The sequence below is a fragment of the Elephas maximus genome, chromosome 14 (assembly GCF_024166365.1).
Source record: "Elephas maximus indicus isolate mEleMax1 chromosome 14, mEleMax1 primary haplotype, whole genome shotgun sequence".
NCBI classification, from domain to species: Eukaryota; Metazoa; Chordata; class Mammalia; order Proboscidea; family Elephantidae; genus Elephas; species Elephas maximus.
Genome location: NC_064832.1, coordinates 76,199,182 through 76,212,969, shown reverse-complemented (window position 1 = coordinate 76,212,969; position 13,788 = coordinate 76,199,182).

Sequence of the window (13,788 nt, the reverse complement as noted above, 5' to 3'; positions counted from 1 at the left end):
TAGGGTTTCCAAGGCGTGACTGGTGGATCCAAACTGCACCATGAAGGCTCCAGTGATACAGAAGGGAGACATGAAAAAATCCACTGTCTGCAGAGGGTGGAGCATATATATCATGTCAAATACGTGAGCTCCAGACAAAGAAAAAAAAAAAAAAAACTATCAGGACTTATATCTACTGGTTCGATTTCAGCTGACAGAGTCCCTAGATATTTATCTGGTACAAACCAGCTCCTATGTTTCTTCCTCCCATAGTGCTGGACTATTTAGGAGCAGTCAAGAAGAAACACACATATGCAACTATGCCCAGAAAATTAAATAGAACATACCATATCCAAAATCCCACTTATATCTGCACCAATGCCTGATGTACATTCTCAAAGTTATTTTTTTTCCTGACTTCTGACATAGATTAGATTTGGATGTTTAAAATCTCATCAAATTGAATCATAGAGTATGTACCGTGGGTGTGTATTTTTCTCCATAGTTTAAAATTATTTTTGTGATTTATGTCCATATTTTGTGGTAGCAGTAGTGTGTTCATAGGAACTTTACATAATTTTCCATTTTATGGGTATGTTAAAATATATGTATCTATTTTTTTTTTTTTTTTTTGTTACTGACCATACGGGGTGTAGAAGGGTTCAGCAGTTTTTGAAAACTATTACGTGGTTTCTTATAGAGTTAAACATGCATCAGTACTTAGAGAATTCCTATGAAACAGAAGTCCATATGTACACAAAGGACTGGTATAAGAATGTTCAGAGTTCTATTCAAAACAGCCCCAAATTGGAAAACAACCAATTTGTCCATTACCAGTTTAATGGACACACATATAATGGTAGGTTACTACAATGAAACAACGGAAATCTATTCAGCCATAAGAAAACAAAAGCAATTACTAATACATGCAAATTTGTTGTCTTGAGAGAAAGGCCAAAAAAGAAAAAAAAAAAAAAAAGAACAACAACAAAAAAGAAATATGGAGAGAATATCACATGCCTATCATTTATATAAAGCTCAAGTTGAGGGAAAATTAATCTACATTGATAGACGTGAGAGTAGCAATTATCTCCAGTCCAGGGACATTGACTGAAAAGTTATTTCTTGCTTCAGTGATTTCAGTAATACTCCAGTAAAATCATATGGATTCTTCTTGATGGAATAATTAAAATAAAGATTCAATTTCTTTAATATTTATAGGATTATTCAGAATTTCAATTTCTTTTGTGTCAGTTTTGACAAATTGTGCTTTTCTCTAGTTTTTTTTTTTTTTTTTTTTTAACCTAAAAAAAACTCCATTGCTGTGAAGTCAATTCTGACTTATGGCAACCCTATGTGTTACATAGTAGAACTGCTTCATAGCATTTTGTTGGCTGCACTGCATCTTTATAGAAACAGTTTGCCAGGTCTTTCTTCCATGGAGCTGTCGGGTGGGTTCAAACCCCAATGTTTAGGTTAGCAACAGATCACAAACCACTTGCACCACCCAGGAACTATCTATTTTGTCTGGATATTCAAAATTGTTAGAATAAATATGGCCATAATACAATTTGATTACCTTTCCACTGTCTGTGATAGAAAATGATGTTCTTTTTTAATCTAGGTAATTTTAAATTGTGACTAATTTCCACCTCTTGTTCATTGCGTACAAAGATATGTTTTATTTAGACTTCAAATAACTTTTTGTTGTTGTTGTTTTGTTAGTCTTCCCTACTATATATTTATTTTCTTTTGTCAGTTCTATATATATCCTGATCATTTGTCTCTACTTCCTAGGGTTTAATTTGATGGATATTTTTTAACTTCTTGAGACAGATATATATATATATGTATATATTGGTCTGTCAACTTATGTGATAAGTGCATTCCAAAAAAAAAAAAAATATATATATATATTGCTTTCAAGTCGATAACGACACTATCTGTATATTAAAGGCTCTAATTTTCTCTTTAAACACAGCTCTAGGTACGCTGTCATGTTTATATATTTGCATTTCCGCTTTTATTCAGTATTTCAATCAAGTTTTTATCAGAGAACCAAACTATGCTATTCCACATTTAAAATGTTTAATAAAGACAAATATGAATTGAAACAACCCTTGAAACTACTGGGGGTATGAAGATCAGCGAATTCACCATTGAAGACTTCAGCCTGAAGCACCAAAGTAGTGGTTCCTGAGAGCTCTCCGCAAGCTTCTACAAATCTTAAGAATTTCTGAGTTCTTTCCAATTATGTTGGTTTTCCAAGTATTAAACCTCAAGGATTTAACAAAAGCAATTGTAAATTTCATGTCAGTTCATGCATCCAGCTGCAGCTTCCTCCAGAGAGTAATCTTTTCTTCCATCTTTAAAATATTGCACAGGACCTTCTTTATGCAAAGTCTAACCTGAAATCGTATGAGGAACAGATTCTGGGAAATCTAATTTTGGGCTTCTTGTTTGCACTGTTGAAAAAACCTTAGAATGCTGTTGAGATTGATAACATGCTGAGATCTAATTTGACAACCCAGAATATTCTGCATCTGTAGCAATACCACATCTATTCCTTTTGCCCCATTGCCCACAGTTAACTTCTGGGAAAAGGCATTGTCTTCATCTCATTTCCACTTAACGTGAAATGTAATCAAATGTTCACTTACTCATTTCCCATAAATGGCAGGTACAATAATCTATATGTTACTTTCCATCCTCTGATGGTATTTATCTCTTTTCTAACTCAGTCACTATTCCCTTTTTATTTCTATAACTTAAATATTGAAATATGTGGTTATCATTAATGTGATATTTATGCTGTGTATATGTGTATATGGAAACCCTGGTGGCTTAGTGGTTAAGTGCTACAGCTGCTATCCAAAGGGTTGGCAGTTCAAATCCATCAGGTGCTTCTTGGAAACTCTATGGGGCAGTTCTACTCTGGCCTATAGGGTCGCTATGAGTTGGAATCGACTCAATGGCACTGGGTTTGGTTTTTGGTATATGTGTATATAACCTATATATACTACCTGTATATATACCCTATACATCCACACACAGGCAGACACCTATCTAATCAAGAAAGAACGTGTGCATACGTACTAAAATCCTTGTTTCAGTAAATAGTTACTATGCTTAGCTGAAATTTATAGCCGGCTATTTTGCTGTCAATCAGCAACAAAAACACTCACCTAAGAGTGAAGCCAGAACGTTGAGTTTTTTGTCATTAGTGGCCATTAGTGGTCCACTGAAACATGGGGTCATTATGAATCAAAATCCACTGAGTGGCACCTAACACCAACAAGTTTTCCATTACATCAGTATTAAGGGACATCTCAGGGAACACCTAGGGATCTCCGTTTTGTAGTAGCAACCCTCCTTTTCTCCTCAACCCTCAGGATCAGTCATCACAGCCAGTATAGTAACTCTCTTTTCTGAGCCTTGATTAAATGGTATAAGGATCCCAAACCGACCAGGTGGCTTTCATTGCAGGTAGTTATGGTCCCTGTATAAAACCAAATTACATTTATAGTTATTTATGATGTTGTCTTCTCTTTCTTTACAGGCTGGCATGTCATGCAGTTCTAAGACCTTATTTTAGTAATGTGTACCAACATATTCATACACAGAAATAAAAACAATTGAAGCAGATAATTTTTTTTTTTTAACCCTGAATTTCTTATCATATATATTTGGTATTTTAATACTGACATAGTTAGCCATGTTTTTCATTACCAGGCAATTTTCCTTTAAGTAAGCCCTTCTCCTCTGTCTCTTATTTATTTAGTTATTTTTTTTAAGACTTGAAAACATTTTGGCTGTAGCACAAAAAAATATATAGAAGTGATTGAGGAAATAACTTTAATATATTTACATAATCTATTTAATTATGGGAAACCCTGGTGGCGTAGTGTATTTTCGTTTAAGGTACTTTTTTCAATAATGTTTTGTTTATGCTTTAAAGGTAGAAATATTTTCTGTAGTTGCCTCCAAATTCCATGTACTTATAAAGACAAAACTACTTGACCAACAAATTCCATTTGCTTAGAAAACAGTCTGAGCTGTAATTTATTTTCTCTCTCTTTTAAAAAAAAAAAAAAGTAGAATAATCTCTTATAAGCCTGGGTATTCATATTCTTTGAAAACCAGATATTTGATCATTTTTACATAACAAACCACTTAAGAGAACTAACATTAGTGAGTTCACTATCAACTGGGTGACTAGCACCAAGTTAAATAAAGGAGCATAGTATTTAACATACTGTGTATAAATACACCAGTCTACAAAAACAGTTCGAAGATTGAGTCACCAGCAAGAACATGTAGGCGATTGTGACTCATTTTCCATGGTGAAATTTTATTCAGTGTAAGTTGAAAAAAATCTCAGATGTTAATCTTAGAGAAAGAATTCTGTACACAGAAAAATGAAGCAGACATCCCTGATAGCCTCAACTTATTTTTTTCTTTTTTTGTGTGTTAATGGCATTGGAAAGATAAAAAGAACACGAAGCCTCCATCCCTAGTAAGTCATTGCGATTTAGATTTCCAAGAGTAAGTTCTCCAGTTTCTGGGGAGGGGGAGAGATTTATTCCTATGTTAACTCACAAGACTCAAGAAAAAATGACAGTTACTAATGAGTGAATGGCATGGGTCATACACAATGCCAGATAAGTGTTCTTCACCTAAACACATGTCAAGAGGCATTTTTTTATTAAATGTTCCAAAGTTATATGGAAGACCTCCAAACTGGCAGATTACAGGAGGTGAACTCTCTAACATAATTTGATGGAAAATATTAGATGATCCTAATATATTATTTGGGACTGGAAAGAAAATCCACAACAATAAACTGCCTCTCACTAAACCATTTAAACTTTTATAAATTAAAATATATTTTCCATCTGAGGTAAAAACTTGCTTAGAAAAATGGATCACATTCTTTAGATGTTAAGGGAGTCTAGTGGATCCTGTTATCAGTAGCTGAAGTGATGAAATACTTGTAAACAACTCTCCCAAAACCCAAAAGCAAGTTGTTTTTTTACCAACTTTATTTGCAGTCCCACTGTTAAGCAAGAAAAAAAAAAAAAAAAAAATCAGCAAAAAAGACAATTGTTTATAATTCTTGAATACACACATATTTAGATGTTCTGAAGTGATTTAAGGAGCCCTGATGGCACAGTTGTTAAAGTGATGGACTACTAACTGAAAGGTCAGTAGTTTGAAACCACCAACAGGTCCATGAGAGAAAGGTGTGGCAATCTGCTTCTGTAGAGATTAACAGCCTTGGAAGTCCTATGGGTTCGCTATGAGTTGGAATCTACACGACAGTTGTGGGTTTTTTTGGTTTGGTAGTGCAGTGGTGAAGTGCTTGGCTGCTAACTGAAAAGTGGGTGGTAGAAGAAATCAGTTGCTCCACAGGAGAAAAATGTGGCAATCTGCTTTCATAAAGATTACAGGCTTGGAAAGACTACGGGGAAGTTCTACTCTGTACTATAAAGCCACAACGAGCCAGAACCGATTAAGCCACAAGACGTTTTGCAATGATTTATCATCATAGAAATATTTACATTTAATGCAAATTGCTTCCTATTACCATGCTTTTCAAAGTAAGAATCATGGGTCAGGAGCATTAGCTAAGACGTTTTTTAGAAATGCAGAATCTCTGGTCCCATCTCGGAATTATTGAACCAGAATTGTCATTTGAACAAGATGTGCAGGTGAATCAAGAAGCACTGCTTTACTCCAAATTAAACTTAATATATCTGGCATGTATCAAAAACCTCCGCCTGATATCTTATCATAAAGTGAGATTTAACACATCCTCCCTGCATATGAAAATGTTAAGTTGAAGAAGTATAATATTCATTATATTTTAAAAAAATAAAGAGAAGGTGGCTTTTTAAGTATTAATGAAGGACAGCGATTAGGTGACTCTCTAATCTGATTATTATAAATTGAAAAGGAAAGACAATACAAATTTAACCAAGTTAAAGTCTGCTGAGGTTGTGAGATTGTAACCTCAGATTCCTTGAAATCTAGACAGCAAATCTGGCGTTTGTGATGACTAAATCCCAAAGAACTCCTAAAACAAAATGTGATGGATGGCACATATGCCACCCAGTGTTTGACAAAAAAATGAATGCAAAAGACTGGATTATACAACTCATTGTTTGATTGTCACCTTATGGTTGCTTTTGCAAAAACTGACACTGCTCTTAAGGATTTCAATATGTATTATCCACTTTAGATAGAAGATGCTGTATTTGGCAAGTGAAAAATAATATCAGCGTTCACAAAGAGTGAGCTTTCTAAATGGTCCACGAGAAAGAAAGAAAACCTCCCACCTCAAGTTCTCTCTGACGCAAAAATCTCTGCTAGACAATTTAAATCAGACAGACATTTTATTTTCAAATATCAATCAAGGAATAATAGATGCAAAGTCATTAAAATATTTTACCTAACACCAACTTAAACTTGCAAACTTGCATGTGTTTTCTTTTTCTTTCTTTTTTTATCTAGAAATATTCAAAGAAAATAATCTTTTTTTTTTCCCCTCTCAAAATAGGAAAAATGTGATACCATGGTTCCTTCTTTTATGTATGATCAGGAAAAGTTTTTTTTTTCCTAGGGACCCCACTTGATCTACAGCAGTTACCCTGCAAAGGAAATAAAATCACACACACGTATCTACATCATTGTTAGGTGCCATTCAGTCGGTTCCAACTCATAGTGACCCCATGTACAACAGAACAAAACACTGCCCGGTCCTGCGCCATCCCCACAATTGTTGCTGTGCTTGAGCCCGTTTTTGCAGCCACTGTGTCAGTCCATCTTGTTGAGGGTCTTCTTCTTTTTTGCTGACCCTCTGCTTTACCAAGCATGATATCCTACTCCAGGGACTGATCCCTCCTGATGGCTTTTTTTTTTTTTTCATATCTACATAGAGGGCTCTATTACATGGCATTCCATCAGCAATGCTAGCTCTATTTTAATAAGTTTAGTTGAAAGTCAAAATAATACACAATACTCACTTTCACTGTGTTTTATTAATAGAGTTCCAAAAGCTACACTGCTCTATGTAAATCTTCTACTATTAAGCCCCATGCTTCTTACTGCCAGTTGGGGTTAGAGCAGGTACTTACCTCTTGTTCTGAAATTATAAGCTTTTTTTTTTCTTTTATTAGAGAGATAATTTATGTAGAATATTACACCCTTCAGTGAGATTTATCCGACCGGTATTTCCCTTCATGCCTAGAAAAATAATTTTGAAGGTAATGTGAACAAAAATGATACATGATTAATGGATGAACTAAACGGTGATATTCTAAAATCAGGTTAGCACCATGGAAAATTTCACAGATTACACTAATCATCCCAATAAGAAAAAATAAAACTCCAAATAAAAAATATTAATGGTAAAGTAGAAAGGAATAGGAACCAGATGGCTTGGATATTAATCTGAGCTATATTTTCATATCTCTGACTTTTGGAATTTAAAATGAAAAGATGACTTTAAATGTCTTTTTTAACAGTAACATATTGTGGTTTTTATCTGGGAGTGGTTAACTTAAAAAGTAAATTTTTAAATTTATTTTTTTGAATAATATTGATAATACACACTTGGCTGTTAACCAAAAGGTCAGCAGCTCGAATCCCTCCAGCCACCCCATGGGAGAAAGATGTGGCTGTCTGCTTCCAGAAAGATTACAGCCTTGGAAACCATTTAGGGCAGTTCTACTCTGTTCTATAAGGATGTTATGAGTTGGAACTACTCAATGGCAAGGGAGTTGGTTTGGTTTTGGTGAAACACTGTAGAAAATATATACTTAAAGTGTTCTGTGTGATGTGTTTTGACAGATGCATACTTGTGAAATTATCATCACAAAAAACAAACAAATGTATCCTTCACCTCCGGGGTTCCTCCATGCCCCTTTGCAATCCAGCCTTCCTGCTGCCATCCGAAAATGGATCTGATATTTACCAATGTGGCTTAGATTTGATTCTCTATAACTTCGTATGTATAGGATCATACCGTAAGTATGCTTTTTAGGTCTAATAGAATTTTTCGTAGTTTACTTCCTATCTTCCACAGAGACGATCATGTTGTCTTTATCTCTACTTGCCTTTTATTTATTTTTCAGGTTATATTTCACTGGCTGGAGCCTCAAATATAGGGTCACTAGAGTTGGAATCTACTCAATGGCCCTAAAATAAATCAATAAAACCCTCAAATACAATATTGAATAAAAATGGAAGAGAAAATACCTTAGTTTGATCCTCATCTTACAGGAAAGAATTTAGTCTTTTACAATTAAGTATGATATTAGGTAAAAGCTTTATATCTTTCTATCAAGTTCAGCAAGCCCCCTTTTATTCCGAGTTCACAGTGAGTTTTTAATATTACTGAATGTTCGATTTTATCAGATTCTTTTTTTTCTGCATCTATTGACATAATTACATGGATTTTATTCTTCAATCTACTACTGTTATGAAGTACATAGATTGATTTCTGAATAGAAAACCAACAGTGCATTCCTGGGTAACACCACTTAGTCAAAAGGCATTATACTTTTTATATGTTGTTGGATTAGCTATACCTTTTTTTTATATATATTATTTTTTCTTTTTAATCTAAGTTTAGATGAAGGTTTACACACCAAACTAGCTTCTCATTATACTATGAGTACACGTATTGTTTGGTGATATTGATTACCAACCCCATGATAGGTCAGCACTCCCCCTTCTTGACACTGGGTTCTCTATTACCAGCTTTCCTGTCCCCTCTTGCTTTCTAGTCCTTAACCCTGGGCTGGTTTGCCTCTTCAGTCTTGTTTTGTTTTATGGGTCTGTCCAGTCTTTGGCTGAAGGGTGAACCTCGGGAGTGACTTCATTACTGAGTTAAAAGGGTATCCGGGAGCCATACGCTTGGGATTTCTCCAGTCTGTCAGGCCAGCAAGTCTGGTCATTCCTTTTGAGTTAAGATTTTGTTCTACATTTTTCTCCAGCTCTGCCTGTGACTCTCTACTGTGCTGCCTGTTAGAGAAGTCATTGATGGTAGCTCGGCACCATCTAGTTGTACTGGCTTCAATCCGGCGGAAGCTGTGGTAGTTGTGGTTCATTAGTTCTTTGAATGAACTTTCCCTTGTGCCTTTGGTTTTCTTCATTCTCTTGCTTCAAAAAGGCTGAGACCAGTGGAGTGTCTTAGATGGCTGCTCACAAACATTCAAGGCCCCAGACACTGCTTACCAGTGTAGAATACAGAACATTTACTTTATAAACTATGTTATGCCAGTTGAGATAGATGTTCGCTAAGACCACAGTCCCCACAGTCCTGAGACCAGTAATTTGGTTCTTCAGGGAGTTTGGCTGTGTCTATGGAGCTTCCATGACCTTGCCATGGAGAAGCGGTGCTGTCTTCCCAGTATTGTGTACTGTTTTACCCTTCAGCAAAGTTACCTCTTATCTATTTTCTATTCAGTGTTTTTCCCTCCCCACCCATCCCTTCCCTTGTAATCATCAAAGATTGTTTCTTTTTGTGTGTAAACCTTTTCATGAGTTTTTATAGTAGTGGTCTTATACAGTATTTGTCCTTTTGTAATTGACTTATTTCATCCACCATAATGCCCTACAGATTCATCCATGTAGTGAGATACCTTGGAGATTCATCATTATTCTTTATTGGTCCTTAGTATTCTATTGTGTGTTTGTACCAAAGTTTGTTTATCCACTCATCTGTTGATGGACACTTAGGTTGTTTCCATCTTTTTGCTATTGTAAACAATGCTGTAATGAACATGGGTGTGCATACATCTATTCATGTGATGGCTGTTATTTCTGTAGGATATATTTCTAGGAGTGAGATTGCTGGATCATGTGGTATTTTTATTTCTAGCTTTTTAAGGAAGCACCATACTGTTTTCCAAAAGAGTTGTAACAATTTGCATTTCCACTAGCAATGCATAAGATTTCCAGTCTCCCCACAGCCTCTCCAAGTTTGCTATTTTCTATTTTTTTTTGATTCATTGCCAGTAATGTTGGAATGAGATGGTATCTCATTGTTGTTTTGATTTGCATTTCTCTGATGGCTAGTGATTGTGAGCATTTCCTCATATATCTGTTAGCCACTTGAATGTCTCCTTTGGTGAAGTGTCTGTTCATATCCTTTGTCCATTTTTAAATTGGACTCTTTGTCTTTTGGTTTTAGAACTTTTGGATTTTCCCGTAGATTATAGAGATTAGACCTGTGCTGGATTTGTTATAGACAAAAAATTTTCCCATTCTCTAGGTTCTCTTTTTACTCTTGGTGAAGTCTTTTGATGAGCATAAGTGACTAACTTTTAGACGATACCAGTTATCTAGCTTATCTTCTGGTGTTTATGTATTGTTAGTTATGGTTTGTACCCTGTAAAGCCGTGGTATTAGGTCCTCTAGCATTCACCCTATTTTTTCTTCTATGATCTTTATAGTTTTTGGTTTTATATTTAGGTCTTTGATCCATTTTGAATTAGTTTTTGTGAATGGTGTGAGATATGTATATGTGTCCTGTTTCATTTCTTCTGCTGATGGACATCCAGTTTTGCCAGCACCACTTGTTAAAAACACTGTCTTTTCCTCATTTGATGGATTTTGGGCCTTTGTGGAAGATCAGGTGACTGTAAGTGGATGGATTTACATCTGGGTTCTCAATGTGGCTCTCCTTGTACCAATACCAGGCTATTTTGACTACCGTAGCTGTATAGCAGTTTCTGAAGTCAGCTATTATTCTTCTTCAACAGTGCTTTACTTATCCTGCACTCCTTCGCTTTCCGTATAAAGTTAATGATTAATGATTAGTTTTTCCACCTCTTTAAAGAATGTTTTTGGTATTTGGATTGGGATTGCATTGTATTTGCATATCGCTTTTGTTAGAATTGACATTTTCACAATGCTGAGTCTACCTATCTACGAGCATGGTATATTTTTCAATTTATGTAGGTCTCTTTGGTTTCTTGCAGTAGTGTTTTGAGTTTTCTTTGTATAGGACTTTTACATTCCTGGTTGGATGTATTCCTAAATATTTCATTTTTTTTGGAGCTATTACAAATGGTATTGTTTTCTTGATTTCTTTTTTTTTTTTGTTCCCTTTATTGATGTATGGGAAGAATCCAACTGATTTTTATATGTTTGCCTTGTACCCTGCTACTGTGCTGGATCTTTCTATTAGTTCCAGTAGTTTCTGTTTCTAATATTCTTTATTGATCGGTATTTATTTACATTTACCAACTTATCTTTCATTTTAATTTCTCTTTTATTTTATTTTTACTTTTATTTTATAGTCATTGTCTTGCATTTCTGTTCTTTTATCTGAAAAACACACTTTCAGATAATTTATAATGTGAGCTTAATGGAAACAAATTTATTTCTTCTCTATATTTGCAAGATATTTTATCTGAATGGCAATGAATGACAATTTTAGGCTTATAGTTCTTTTCTTTCAGTACTTTAATGATGCCATCCCTTTGTTTGTTGGCCCTCACCACTTTTTTTGGAAAGGCATGCATTCTTCAATATATGGCTCTTTAAAATTTTCCTCATCTGCATTTAAGATCTTTTTCTTTGAGTTTGTTTTTCTTAGTTTCACTCTGAGCTTTAGAGTTCTGTCCTATAGTCCAGGATACAAGACCCTCTAAATATAGTTGTTTTTGAGGTACTCTGATGCTTTGAAACCATTTAGTCTTATAGATGTATTTTATAACATATCTACATTATGGTGGGAATGTTGCTTTTCATTAATTTTCTATAAATATATATTAAAAAAAAAACAAGAGTTTAGAGAGCCAAAATAAATCTGTATATATGAACTGTTAACACAGTTTTATTGTAAATGAAATTATTAAACAATAACTCTTTTATCACTGTCAAACTCAAATGCATTGTTTAAAAATTTAAAAAATATTTTGTGTGTTATTATGAATATGTTTTCTTAAATAGTATTTTTAATAAAAATTACTTTCATCCAAAAACTGTAAGGAATTACTCATATGTAGTAAAGTTAGTGAGGTTATACATTTACAAAAAAAAAAAAAATTATGTGATGAAAAATGGTGGAAAAGTAAAAAAAGTAGAACTAGATTTCCAATAATATGAATAAAAGAGAGGTGTGTTTTTATCTTTACTGATATTGAAAGTGTCATCAAAGAGAAAAAAAAAATCATTCTACTGAAAGAAACAAGAAACACACATTTTAAAATAGCACTGGTTTAAGGTACATATGACTTTTAAAAATATTTTTTCAAAATACTACTTTAAAATAAGATAAAACTGCTCTTTATATAGTCAGAAACATGAGTAATTATTTATAATAATTTAAAATACAATGAAATTAAGAAGAAAAGAGTAAAGCTTATGCCAGTGTGTTTAGAAACTAACAAAGACTACATCAGTTCATTTGCTCTGAAAATGATGTAAAGCGCAATTCATTAATTTAATGTTTGTAAAGTTACTAGTAGAATTTACAAGGCATTTTCTATGCATTAGTTTCATTAATTTAATTTTTCTTTGAGTCAAAATGTACATTTGAGATACCCCAAATCATTCATTTTTAGTCATTCATTGATGTTGTTGTTAGTTGCCAACCAGTCAACTCCAACTCATGGCAACCGAGGTACAAAAAAAGTGAAAGATGGCCTGGTTCTGTGCCATTTTCCTGATCCTTGTTATTTTCGAGCCTAATATTTTGGCTATTGTGCCAATTATTCTCATTAAGTTTTGCCCTTGGTTTCATGTTTTGAGTGCCTTTCAACCCGGGGGTGGGGTCCTCATCCTTCAGTCCTACACTGGGCAATATTGTATTGTTATACATGATGTTTTCACTGGCTAATTTTCAGATCACCCGGACATTTTTCCTAGTCTGTGTTTGTCTGGAGGCTGTGCTGAGACCTGTCCAACATGGGTGACCCTTCTGGTACGTGAAACACCTCATAGCAACTCCCAAGCCCACCGTAGGACAAACTGACAGAGAGGTCAACCAGTTGCTTTCAAGAAGAATTTGACTCATGGAACCGCATGTGTGCAGAATAAAAGTATACTCCACAGGGTTTTCAAGGTTGTTATTTTTTGGAAGCAAATCACCAGATTTTTCTTCTAAGGCTCCCCTGGGTAGGTTCAAACTGACAACTTTTCAGTTAGTAGGTGAATGTTTAACTCACTGTGTCACAAGGGACTCCTAGATAGATGGGTGTTGGGTTACTATTTATCTTAATTAAGTAATCTAACAAAAATCAAAATAGCCAACATTTAGTTTGTCAAAAAGCATTTAATAAAATTCAATAATTAGAATAATCTTAAAGATAAAAATGTAATATTATATTTCATACCAGTGGAATGAAAAAAACCAGGATAGAGAGAAAAAGAGAGTGACAGAGAGACAGAGGAGAGATGAAGAGAAGGAGGCAAAGAAGCTGGATTGTTTGGTTTATCCTGTTAATAGAAAATCAGCCCTTGCTCTCATTGTTCCTCTAGAGACCATTTAAATTATTTCTTTAATATTACTTCTTCAAAATACCATCTAGGGCTCTTTGGACTTTAGGAAGGTAAAAAATGAACAAACAAACAAAATCAATTTTAAAAACTCTGCTAATGTCAGAATCAGAGCTGCTAAATAAGAACAGATGTTAACAAAATCTTGTCCTCATTCAAAAAAAGTGAAACCAAATGTTTTTAATCCTTATTTGGTCATTTAAATATTTTAAATACATGTTTTTTTTTTTTCCTTTTGAAAATCCTAACTGATTTCTCTTTAACCGTTCCCAGCCTTACTCCTACAGCAATTCTATA